Below are 13,492 nucleotides of genomic sequence, written 5' to 3'. Positions count from 1 at the left end.
GGAGTCATGTGATGAATGCATCCGAAGAGGTCTGAGGAGCTGGTGGAGTTGCAACTGGAGGAGGAACAAGGGCTGTAACTGTTGGTGCTGATATAGTTGCCCTGGTGTCAATGGCTGGCACAGTTGCAGACCTTTTCCCTCTTGGCACTCTTTGAAAAGCATCTGTAGTAGCTCTCCCTCTTCTCTCTTCTGCTTCATCCTGGAGTTGCTCAACTGCAGTCTGAATCTTTGTGACCTTCAAGTCTAGATCATAGAATTTAGTCTCAATGATCCTCTCTAGAATCTCTTGGTTTTGAGTCAGGGTTGCCAACCCTTTCTCAATCCTCAAGGTTGCATGGCTGAGATATCTCATTTGATCTTGCTTGGATTTTAGGAAAATTTGAGAAGCTTCTTCTACACTTGGAATCTTGGCAGCCTTCTCAGCTCTAGCTTTCTCTTTCTTCTCTTGAGCCTACACAGATGTGGGATGGGATGTGTCGGTGTCAAAACCGGCGGATCTCGGGTAGGGGGTCCCGAACTATGCGTCTAGGCGGATGGTAACAGGAGACAAGGGACACGATGTTTTTACCCAGGTTCGGGCCCTCTACCCGAGATCCGCCGGTTTTGACACCGACATTGGTGCTTTCATTGAGAGTTCCTATGTGTTGTCCCCAATAGGCTCGATGGCTCCTTCGATCATCAACAACGACGCAGTCCAGGGTGAGACTTTTCTCCCCGGACAGATCTTCGTATTCGGCGGCTTTGCACTGCGGGCCAATTCGCTTGGCCATCTGGAGCAGATCGAAAGCTACGCCCCTGGCCGTCAGGTCAGATTTGGAAGTCTAAACTTCACGGCTGACATCCGCGGAGACTTGATCTTCGATGGATTCGAGCCACAGCCAAGCGCGCCGCACTGTCACAATGGGCACGATTTAGCTCTGCTGCCGGACAGTTTCCTGGAGGCCGCACACGAGTCCGCTCCGATCCTCAACTCGGAGCCGGTTGCGTAGATCGAGGACGGGTGGCTAGACACCACCTCGGGGGCTGCAACATCTACGGCGATGGAGCCAAATACTGACCTTGTCCCTTGTGAAGCTCGTAACTCCGAGGTGCCGGACTCCTCGCTGGACTCCGAACCTCCCGCGCCCGCTCCAACTGAATCCGATTGGGCGCCGATCATGGAGTTCACCGCTGCAGACATCTTTCAACATTCACCTTTCGGCGATATCCTAAATTCGCTGAAATATCTCTCGTTATCAGGAGAGCTCTGGCCGGACTGCGGTCAGGACGGTTGGGATGCGGACGACGAAGAAATTCAAACCCCACCCACCACCCACTTTATAGCCACTGTCGACGATCTAACCGACATGCTAGACTTCGACTCCGAAGACATCGACGGTATGGACGATGATGCCGGAGACGACCAAGAACCAACGCCTACGGGGCACTGGAAGACCACCTCGTCATATGACATATACATGGTGGACATCCCAAAGGATTGGAATGGCGAGGAAGCAGCGGAGGAAGACTCCTCCAAGAAGCAGCCTAAGCGCCGGCGTCAGCGGCGCCGCTCTAAATCCCGCCACAGCAAGAATGGAGATTCCGGCACCGGAGACAATAACACCCCAGATAGTGCCGAAGACAACCCCCTCCAGCAAGATTCAGCACAGGAGGATGGAGAAGCCAGCCCTCACGAGAGAGCGGGAGACAAAGAGGTAGAGGACGATAATTACATGCCTCCCTCCGGATATAAGGCAAGCCTCGACGACGACGAATTCGTCGTACCTGAGGATCCCGTCGAACAAGAGTGTTTTAAACGCAGGCTTATGGCCATGGCAAATAGCCTCAAGAAAAAGGAGCAACAGCTTAGACCTGAAGTCCTTGCGGCCGAAGAGCATGAACTCGAACGCCCCTCCAAAAGCTACCCCAAACGCAAGCTGCTCCCCCGATTAGAGGAGGGGGCATATAAACCTGCATCACCAGCGCACAATACGGCTGACCGACCACCTCGTGGCCGCGACAGAGAGGCCTCTAGGCCCTCCACTAGAACCGTACCCCGGCACCGCTCGAAAAGTACAAAGCCGCGGGGGAATGCGCCGGACTTGTGAGCCATATTGGAGGATAAGGCAAGACAATCAAGATCGATCTACGGATCGCGTGGGCGCCCCACGATGCGTGACGACTACCGTCGCGCCAGATATAGCAACTCCGGCCGGGCCGAACACAGTAGACAAAGCTCGCTCGAGCTACGTCGTGATATAGCCCAATACAGAGGCGCCGCACACCCACTATGCTTCACAGATGAAGTAATGGATCATCAAATCCCTGAAGGGTGCAAACCCGTAAATATTGAATCCTATGATGGCACAACGGAGCCCGCGGTTTGGATCAAGGACTATCTCCTTCACATCCATATGGCCCGCGGCGATGATCTCCACGCCATCAAATACCTCCCACTCAAGCTTAAAGGACCAGCTCGGCATTGGCTTAACAGCTTGCCAGCAGAATCAATTGGGTGTTGGGAGGACCTAGAAGCCGCATTCCTTGATAACTTCCAGGGCACATATGTGCGACCCCCAGACGCCGATGACCTAAGCCACATAATTTAGCAGCCAGACGAATCGGCCAGACAGTTCTGGACACGGTTCTTGACAAAGAAAAATCAAATCGTCGACTGTCCGAATGCAGAGGCCCTCGCAGCCTTCAAACATAACATCCGCGATGAGTGGCTCGCCCGGCACCTAGGACAGGAAAAGCCGAAATCCCTGGCAGCCCTCACATCACTCATGACCCGCTTCTGCGCGGGAGAGGACAGCTGGCGAGCTCGCAACAACAACCTCAGCAAAAATTCTGGCAGTCCGGATACCAAGGACCACAATGGCAGGTTGCGTCGCAACAAGAACAAACGCCGCGTTAACGACGACAATACTGAGGATACGGCAGTCAATGCTGGATTCAGAGGCTCCAAACCCGGTCAGCGGAAAAAGCCATTCAAAAGAACCACTCCGGGTCCGTCCAATTTGGACCGAATACTTGATCGCTCGTGCCAGATACACGGCACCCCGAAAAGCCAGCTAATCACACGAACAGGGATTGTTGGGTATTCAAGCAGGCACGCAAGTTAATTGCCGAAAATAATGACAAGGGGATGCACAGCGATGACGAGGAAGAGACCCGGCCACCGAACAATAGAGGACAGAAAGGTTTCCCCCCACAAGTGCGGATGGTGAACATGATATACGCATCCCACATACCCAAGAGGGAGCGGAAGCCTGCACTCAGGGACGTATACGCAATGGAGCCAGTCGCCCTGAAGTTCAACCCATGGTCCTCCTGTCCGATCACTTTCGATCGAAGGGACCACCCCACCAGCATCTGCCACGGCGGATTCGCCGCATTGGTTTTAGACCCAATCGTCGATGGATTTCACCTCACTAGAGTCCTGATGGACGGCGGCAGCAGCCTGAACCTGCTTTATCAAGATACAGTGCGCAAGATGGGCATAGACCCCTCAAGAATTAAACCTACAAAGACGACCTTCAAAGGCGTCATACCAGGTGTAGAGGCCAATTGTACAGGCTCAGTCACACTTGAAGTGGTCTTCAGATCCCTGGATAACTTCCGAAGCGAGGAGTTAATCTTCGATATAGTTCCGTTCCGTAGCAGCTATCATGCTTTGCTCGGACGGACTGCGTTTGCAAAGTTCAATGAGGTGCCGCACTACGCATACCTCAAGCTCAAGATGCCAGGCCCTCGAGGAGTCATCACGGTTAACGGAAACACTGAACGCTCCCTCCGAATGGAGGAACACACAGCACCTCTAAGTATAGAGCAGCCTCTTAGGGCAATTCTCGAGTCCGGTCGTTAAGCGACTGGATACGGCTAAACGCGCTCGGAGTAACCTACAACAAGACCACCTGGCACGTTCCGAGCACGCGTAGCAATGAAGCCCCAACCCCAGCCTTTGCAAAATTGCAAGACCGGTCCTTCGCGTACATCATTACGCTCTGGAGATACCATGGGCATAGGGGAAGGGGCACGACCACAACAGGCCCAGAGTGTGGCTCAACCACACCAGGGGCTCCCAAGTGTGTCATCCTATTTCCTTTTTCTTTTTTCTTATCCGCAGGACTCCGTTCACCAGAGGCCCTGTCCGGCAGTAGACCTGCCGAACTCACGATGCAATAGCCAGGGAAGGAGAAAGGCTACAACGAGTATCCAGGTGGTCTCCATTACGAGCATTAAATCTGTTTTATACACCATCCTGCAGCCTACCCCTGGAGGGGGACATGTTTAATAGTCCCATCCCTTGCTTATCGCACTATCTGTATCGTTCTGCATTCATGGCAGCATTTTTTGAATAAACAATGCATCGCTTTTTGCTTATAATTGCATTTCTTTCTTATACATATGTTCATTTACGACATGTTGCATCCGTACACTTTGGTATGGCTAAATACACCAGGGGCTTAAGTCCCCCACATTATGGTGTGATAAGCCCGAACACTTTCACAAGTGCGGCACCCCGAACTTATAGCATTATATGCATTGGCTCCGAATCATGTCTTGGGTCAATAGTTGGGTTTGCCCGGCTCCCATGTTTTGGTACCTTACGTTCCGTTGTATCGGCTAAGGTAGCACTGGGAGAACCACTGCGATTACGCCCCAGTAGAGATGGGCGAGCGCCTCAGTGGAGAAATCTAGAACTGACCGTCATGATGAGGCGAGAGCTGGTCGCTATTCGAGGGATTTTTCGAGTCCCTAAAGACTTATGCCGCTTAGAGAGAGGAACCGGCCTTTTGTCCGGCCCAGGCGTGGATAGCGCCCTGAATTCGGTCTTCCAAACACTAGGGGCTTCGCCGAAATTTAAAATTATAGAATTCTATGGCTAAGTGAGAGTGTTGAAGCATTATAAGTCCGGTTGCCTTGTTCGTTGTGTTGAGCGCCTCCCTAGACGGACCCAAAAATGGGAACAAGAGCGCTCAAATTTATCCCGAACACCCCAGCACTCGTGGCGCGGGGGCTGAAGCCGACGACTTGCTGTCTCTCAGATTTCATAAACGGACGCACAGAAGGTAATATTTTAAATCAACAAGCGTTGCTTCGCGCATATGAACAAAGTTTTCAGCGCACAGGATAACAAAATGCGAGTTTACTCAAATATTACATCTTTGGAGCACTCACCCGCAATCATGCGGGCACCCTTCAGGACACTCTTATAATACATTTCGGGCATACGATACTCCTTGCCCGTCGGCGGCGCGTCCGTCACAAGCTTCTCAGCGTCCATCCAGCCCCAGTGCACCTTTGCACGGGCAAGGGCCCGACGGGCACCTTCAATGCATGCGGAGTGCTTGACGACTTCAACCCAGGGACACGCATCCACCAGCCGCCGCACCAGGCCGAAGTAGCTCCCAGGCATGGCCTCCTTGGGCCACAGCCGAACTATGAGGCCCTTCATGGCCTGTTCGGCCACCTTGTGGAGCTCGACCAGCTGCTTCAGCTGGTCGCTAAGGGGCACCGGATGTCCAACCTCAGCATACTGAGACCAGAAGACCTTCTCCGTCGTGCTCACCTCCTCGTCCCGGTAGAATGCGGCAGCATCGGATACGCTGCGGGGCAGATCTATGAACGTCCCTGGAGAGCTCCGAATCCGGGTAAGTAAAAGGTTGAAGGAAATATGCCCTAGAGGCAATAATAAAGTTATTATTTATTTCCTCATATCATGATAAATGTTTATCATTCATGCTAGAATTGTATTATCCGGAAACATAATGTCACTAGTATGCCTCTACATGACTAGCTCATTAATCAAAGATGGTTATATTTCCTAACCATAGACATGTGTTGTCATTTAATTAACGAGATCACATCATTAGGAGAATGATGTGATTGACTTGACCCATTCTGTTAGCCTAGCACTTGATCGTTTAGTATGTTGCTATTGCTTTCTTCATGACTTATACAAAGTTCCTACAACTATGATATTGTGCAACTCCCGTTTACCGGAGGAACACTTTGTGTGCTACCAAACGTCACAACATAACTGGGTGATTATAAAGGTGCTCTACAGGTGTCTCCAAAGGTACATGTTGAGTAGGCATAATTCGAGATTAGGTTTTGTCACTCCGATTGTCGGAGAGGTATCTCTGGGCCCTCTCGGTAATACACATCACTTAAGCCTTGCAAGCATTGTAACTAATGAGTTAGTTATGAAATGATGTATTATGGAACGAGTAAAGAGACTTGCCGGTAACGAGATTGAACTAGGTATTGGATACCGACGATCGAATCTCGGGCAAGTAACATACCGATGACAAAGGGAACAACGTATGTTGTTATGCGGTTTGACCGATAAAGATCTTCGTAGAATATGTAGGAGCCAATATGAACATCAAGTTTCCACTATTGGTTATTGATCGAGAATAGTTCTAGGTCATGTCTACATAGTTCTCGAACCCGTAGGGTCCGCATGCTTAACGTTACGATGACAGTTTTATTATGAGTTTATAAGTTTTGATATACCGAAGTTTGTTCGGAGTCCCAGATGTGATCACGTACATGATGAGGAGTCTCGAAATGGTCAAGACATAAAGATTGATATATTGGACGGCTATATTCGGACACCGGAAGTGTTCCGGGCATTTTCGGAGAAAACCGGAGTGCTGGAAGGTTACCGGAACCCCGCCGGGTGAGTAATGGGCCTTATGGGCCTTAATGGAGAGAGAGAGGGGCGGCTAGCATGGGCCGCGTGACCCCTCCCCCTCTGGTCTGAATTGGACTAGGGGGGGGGGCGGCGCACCCCTCTTTCTTTCTCCCTCTCCCCCTTCCTTTCCCCCTCCTGGTAGGAGTAGGAAAGAGGGAGTCCTACTCCTACTAGGAGGAGGACTCCTCCTCCTTGGCGCGCCCTCTAGGGACGGCCGGCCTCCCCCTTGCTCCTTTATATACGGGGGCAGGGGGGCACCCTAGGACACGCAAGTTGATCTACGGATCGTTCCTTAGCCGTGTGCGGTGCCCCCCTCCACCATATTCCACCTCGGTCATATTGTCGCAGAGTTTAGGCGAAGCCCTGCGCCGGTAGAACATCATCATCGTCACCACGCCGTCGTGCTGACGAAACTCATCCCCGACGCTTTGCTGGATCGAAGCCCGAGGAACGTCATCGAGCTGAACATGTGCTGAAGACGGAGCTGTCGTACGTTCGGTGCTTCGATCGGTCGGATCATGAAGACGTACGATTACATCAACCGCATTGTCATAACGCTTCCGCTTAACGGTCTACGAGGGTACGTAGACAACACTCTCCCCTCTTGTTGCTATGTCATCACCATGATCTTACGTGTGCGTAGGAAAATTTTGAAATTACTACGTTCCCCAACAGTGGCATCCGAGCCGAGGTTTTATGCGTAGATGTCATATGCATGAGTAGAACACAAGTGAGTTGTGGGCGATACAAGTCATACTGCTTACCAGCATGTCATACTTTGGTTCCGCGGTATTGTGAGATTAAGCGGCCTGGACAGACATTACGCGTACGCTTACGCGAGACTGGTTTCACCGTTACAAGCACTCGTGCTTAAAGGTGGCTGGCGGGTGTCTGTCTCTCTCACTTTATCTGAATCGAGTGTGGCTACGCCCGGTCCTTGCGAAGGTTAAAACAACACTAACTTGACGAACTATCGTTGTGGTTTTGATGCGTAGGTAAGAACGGTTCTTGCTAAGCCCATAGCAGCCACGTAAAACTTGCAACAACAAAGTAGAGGACGTCTAACTTGTTTTTGCAGGGCATGTTGTGATGTGATATGGTCAAGACGTGGTGCTATATTTTATTGTATGAGATGATCATGTTTTGTAACCGAAGTTATCGGCAACTGGCAGGAGCCATATGGTTGTCGCTTTATTGTATGAAATGCAAACGCCCTGTAATTGCTTTAATTTATCACTAAGCGGTAGCGATAGTCGTAGAAGCAATAGATGGCGTAAACGACAACAATGCTACGATGGAGATCAAGGTGTCACGCCGGTGACGATGGTGATCACGACGGTGCTTCGGAGATGGAGATCACAAGCACAAGATGATGATGGCCATATCATATCACTTATATTGATTGCATGTGATGTTTATCCTTTATGCATCTTATCTTGCTTTGATTGACGGTAGCATTTTAAGATGATCTCTCACTAAAAATTATCAAGAAGTGTTCTCCCTGAGTATGCACCGTTGCCAAAGTTCGTCGTGCCCAGACACCACGTGATGATCGGGTGTGATAAGCTCTACGTCCATCTAAAACGGGTGCAAGCCAGTTTTCCACACGCAGAATACTCAGGTTATACTTGACGAGCCTAGCATATGCAGATATGGCCTCGGAACACGAAGACCGAAAGGTCGAGCGTGAATCATATAGTAGATATGATCAACATAGTGATGTTCACCATTGAAAACTACTCCATCTCACGTGATGATCGGTTATGGTTTAGTTGATTTGGATCACGTGATCACTTAGATGACTAGAGAGATGTCTGTCTAAGTGGGAGTTCTTTAGTAATATGATTAATTGAACTAAAATTTATCATGAACTTAATACCTGATAGTATTTTGCTTGTCTATGTTTGTTGTAGATAGATGGCTCGTGTTGTTGTTCCGTTGAATTTTAATGCGTTCCTTGAGAAAGCAAAGTTGAAAGATGATGGGAGCAATTACACGGAGCGGGTCCGTAACTTGAGGGTAATCCTCATTGCTGCACAGAAGAATTACATCCTGGAAGCACCGCTGGGTGCCAGGTCTGCTGCAGGAGCAACGCCAGATGTTGTGAACGTCTAGCAGAGCAAAGCTGATGACTACTCTATAGTTTAGTGTGCCATGCTTTACGGCTTAGAACCGGGTCTTCAACGATGTTTTGAACGTCATGGAGCATATGAGATGTTCCAGGAGTTGAAGTTAATATTTCAAGCAAATGCCCGGATTGAGAGATATGAAGTCTCCAATAAGTTCTACAGCTGCAAGATGGAGGAGAATAGTTCTGTCAGTGAGCATATACTCAAAATGTCTGGGTATAATAATCACTTGATTCAACTGGGAGTTAATCTTCCGGATGATAGCGTCATTGACAGAATTCTCCAATCACTGCCACCAAGCTACAAAAGCTTCGTGATGAACTATAATATGCAAGGGATGAACAAGACAATTCTCGAGCTCTTCGCAATGCTAAAGGCTGCGGAGGTAGAAATCAAGAAGGAGCATCAAGTGTTGATGGTCAACAAGACCACTAGTTTCAAGAAAAAGGGCAAAAGGAAGAAGAAGGGGAACTTCAAGAAGAACAGCAAGCAAGTTGTTGCTCAAGAGAAGAAACCCAAGTCTGGACCGAAGCCTGAAACTAAGTGCTTCTACTGCAAGCAGACTGGACACTGGAAGCGGAACTGCCCCAAGTATTTGGCGGATAAGAAGGATGGCAAGGTGAACAAAGGTATATGTGATATACATGTTATTGATGTGTACCTTATGAGAGCTCGTAGTAGCACCTGGGTATTTGATACTGGTTCTGTTGCTAACATTTGCAACTCAACACAGGGACTACGGAATAAGCGAGCACTGGCCAAGGACGAGGTGACGATGCGCATGGGAAACGGTTCCAAAGTCGATGTGATCGCGGTCGGCACGCTACCTCTACATCTACCTTCGAGAGTAGTTTTAGACCTGAAGAATTGTTATTTGGTGCCAGCGTTGAGCATGAACATTATATCTGGATCTTGTTTGATGCAAGACGGTAATTCATTTAAATCAGAGAATAATGGTTGTTATATTTATATGAGTAATATCTTTTATGGTCATGCACCCTTGAAAAGTGGTCTATTTTTATTGAATCTCAATAGTAGTGATACACATATTCATAATGTCGAAGCCAAAAGATGCAGAGTTGATAATGATAGTGCAACTTATTTGTGGCACTGCCGTTTAGGTCATATCGGTGTAAAGTGCATGAAGAAACTCCATACTGATGGACTTTTGGAATCACTTGATTATGAATCACTTGGTACTTGCGAACCGTGCCTCATGGGCAAGATGACTAAAACACCGTTCTCCGGTACTATGGAGAGAGCAACAGATTTGTTGGAAATCATACATACAGATGTATGTGGTCTGATGACTGTTGAAGCTCGTGGTGGATATCGTTATTTCCTCACCTTCACAGATGATTTGAGCAGATATGGGTATATCTACTTAATGAAACACAAGTTTGAAACATTTGAAAAGTTCAAAGAATTTCAGAGTGAAGTGGAAAATCATCGTAACAAGAAAATAAAGTTTCTACGATCTGATTGTGGAGGAGAATATTTGAGTTACGAGTTTAGTTTACATTTGAAACAATGCGGAATAGTTTCGCAACTCACACCACCCGGAACACCACAACGAAATGGTGTGTCCGAACGTCATAATCGTACTTTACTAGATATGGTGTGATCTATGATGTCTCTTACTGATTTACCGCTATCGTTCTGGGGTTATGCTTTAGAGATGGCCGCATTCACGTTGAATAGGGCACCATCAAAATCCGTTGAGACGACGCCTTATGAACTGTGGTTTGGCAAGAAACCAAAGTTGTCGTTTCTTAAAGTTTGGGGCTGCGATGCTTATGTAAAGAAACTTCAACCAGATAAGCTCGAACCTAAATCGGAGAAATGTGTCTTCATAGGATACCCAAAAGAGACTATTGGGTACACCTTCTATCATAGATCCGAAGGCAAGACATCTGTTGCTAAGAATGGATCCTTTCTAGAGAAAGAGTTTCTCTTGAAAGAAGTGAGTGGGAGGAAAGTAGAACTTGATGAGATAACTGTATCTACTCCCTTATTGGAAAGTAGTTCATCACAGAAATCGGTTTCTGTGACACCTACACCAATTAGTGAGGAAGCTAATTATATTGATCATGAAACTTCAGATCAAGTTTCTACTGAACCTCGTAGGTCTACCAGAGTAAAATCTGCACCAGAGTGGTACGGTAATCCTATTCTGGAAGTCATGTTACTTGACCGTGATGAACCTATGAACTATGAGGAAGCGATGATGAGCCCAGATTCCGCAAAATGGCTAGAAGCCATGAAATCTGAGATGGGATCCATGTATGAGAACAAAGTATGGACTTTGGTTGACTTGCCCGATGATCGGCAAGCCATTGAGAATAAATGGATCTTTAAGAAGAAGACTGACGCTGATGGGTAATGTAACTGTCTATAAAGCTCGACTTGTTGCGAAAGGTTTTCGACAAGTTCAAGGGGTTGACTACGATGAGACCTTCTCACCTGTAGCGATGCTTAAGTCTGTCCGAATCATGTTAGCGATTGCCGCATTTTATGATTATGAAATATGGCAGATGGATGTCAAAACTGCATTCCTGAATGGATTTCTGGAAGAAGAGTTGTATATGATGCAACCGGAAGATTTTTTCGATCGTAAGGGAGCTAACAAAGTGTGCAAGCTCTAGCGATCAATCTATGGTCTGGTGCAAGCCTCTCGGAGTTGGAATAAATGCTTTGATAGTGTGATCAAATCATATGGTTTTATACAGACTTTTGGAGAAGCCTGTATTTACAAGAAAGTGAGTGGGAGCTCTGTAGCATTTCTAATATTATATGGGGACGACATATTGTTGATTGGAAATGATATAGAATTTCTGGATAGCATAAAAGGATACTTGAATAAAAGTTTTTCAACGAAAGACCTCGGTGAAGTTGCTTACATATTGGGCATCAAGATCTATAGAGATAGATCAAGATGCTTGATTGGACTTTCACAATGCACGTACCTTGATAAAGTGTTGGAAAAGTTCAATATGGATCAGGCAAAGAAAGGGTTCTTGCCTGTATTACAAGGTATAAAATTGAGTCAGACTCAATGCCCGACCACTTCAGAAGATAGAGAGAAAATGAAAGGAGTTCCCTATGCTTCAGCCATAGGCTCTATCATGTATGCAATGCTGTGTACCAGACCTGATGTGTGCCTTGCTATTAGTTTGGCAGGGAGGTACCAAAGTAATCCAGGAGTGGATCACTGGACGGCGGTCAAGAACATCCTGAAATACCTGAAAAGGACTAAGGATATGTTTCTCGTATATGGAGGTGACAAAGAGCTAGTCGTAAACGGTTACGTCGATGCAAGCTTTGACACTGATCCGGACGATTCTAAATCACAAACCGGATACGTATTTTTATTAAACGGGGGAGTTGTAAGTTGGTGCAGTTCTAAACAAAGCATCGTGGCGGGATCTACATGTGAAGCGGAGTACATAGATGCTTCGGAAGCAGCAAATGAAGGAGTCTGGATGAAGGAGTTCATTTCCGATCTAGGTGTTATACCTAGTGCATCGGGACCAATGAAGATCTTCTGTGACAATACTGGTGCAATTGCCTTGGCAAAGGAATCCAGATTTCACAAGAGGACCAAGCACATCAAGAGACGCTTCAATTCCATCCGGGACCAAGTCCAAGTGGGAGACATAGAAATTCTCAAGATACATACGGATCTGAATGTAGCAGACCCGTTGACTAAGCCTCTCTCACGAGCAAACCATGATCAGCACCATGACTCCATGGGTGTTAGAATCATTACTATGTAATCTAGATTATTGACTCTAGTGCAAGTGGGAGACTGAAGGAAATATGCCCTAGAGGCAATAATAAAGTTATTATTTATTTCCTCATATCATGATAAATGTTTATCATTCATGCTAGAATAGTATTGCCTGGAAACATGATACATGTGTGAATACATAGACAAACATAATGTCACTAGTATGCCTCTACTTGACTAGCTCATTAATCAAAGATGGTTATATTTCCTAACCATAGACATGTGTTGTCATTTGATTAACGAGATCACATCATTAGGAGAATGATGTGATTGATTGACCCATTCTGTTAGCCTAGCACTTGATCATTTAGTATGTTGCTATTGCTTTCTTCATGACTTATACAAAGTTCCTACAACTATGAGATTGTGCAACTCCCGTTTACCGGAGGAACACTTTGTGTGCTACCAAACGTCACAACGTAACTGGGTGATTATAAAGGTGCTCTACAGGTGTCTCCAAAGGTACATGTTGAGTTGGCATAATTCAAGATTAGGTTTTGTCACTCCGATTGTCGGAGAGGTATCTCTGGGCCCTCTCGGTAATACACATCACTTAAGCCTTGCAAGCATTGTAACTAATGAGTTAGTTATGAAATGATGTATTATGGAACGAGTAAAGAGACTTGCCGGTAACGAGATTGAACTAGGTATTGGATACTGGCGATCGAATCTCAGGCAAGTAACATACCGATGACAAAGGGAACAACGTATGTTGTTATGCGGTTTGACTGATAAAGATCTTCGTAGAATATGTAGGAGGCAATATGAACATCCAGGTTCCACTATTGGTTATTGATCAAGAATAGTTCTAGGTCATGTCTACATAGTTCTCGAACCCGTAGGGTCCGCACGCTTAATGTTACAATGACAATTTTATTATGAGTTTAT

This window comes from Triticum dicoccoides, chromosome 6B (genome assembly GCF_002162155.2).
Source record: "Triticum dicoccoides isolate Atlit2015 ecotype Zavitan chromosome 6B, WEW_v2.0, whole genome shotgun sequence".
Lineage (NCBI taxonomy): Eukaryota > Viridiplantae > Streptophyta > Magnoliopsida > Poales > Poaceae > Triticum > Triticum dicoccoides.
The sequence above is the reverse complement of the archived record's forward strand: the minus strand, read 5'-3'. Positions refer to the sequence as shown.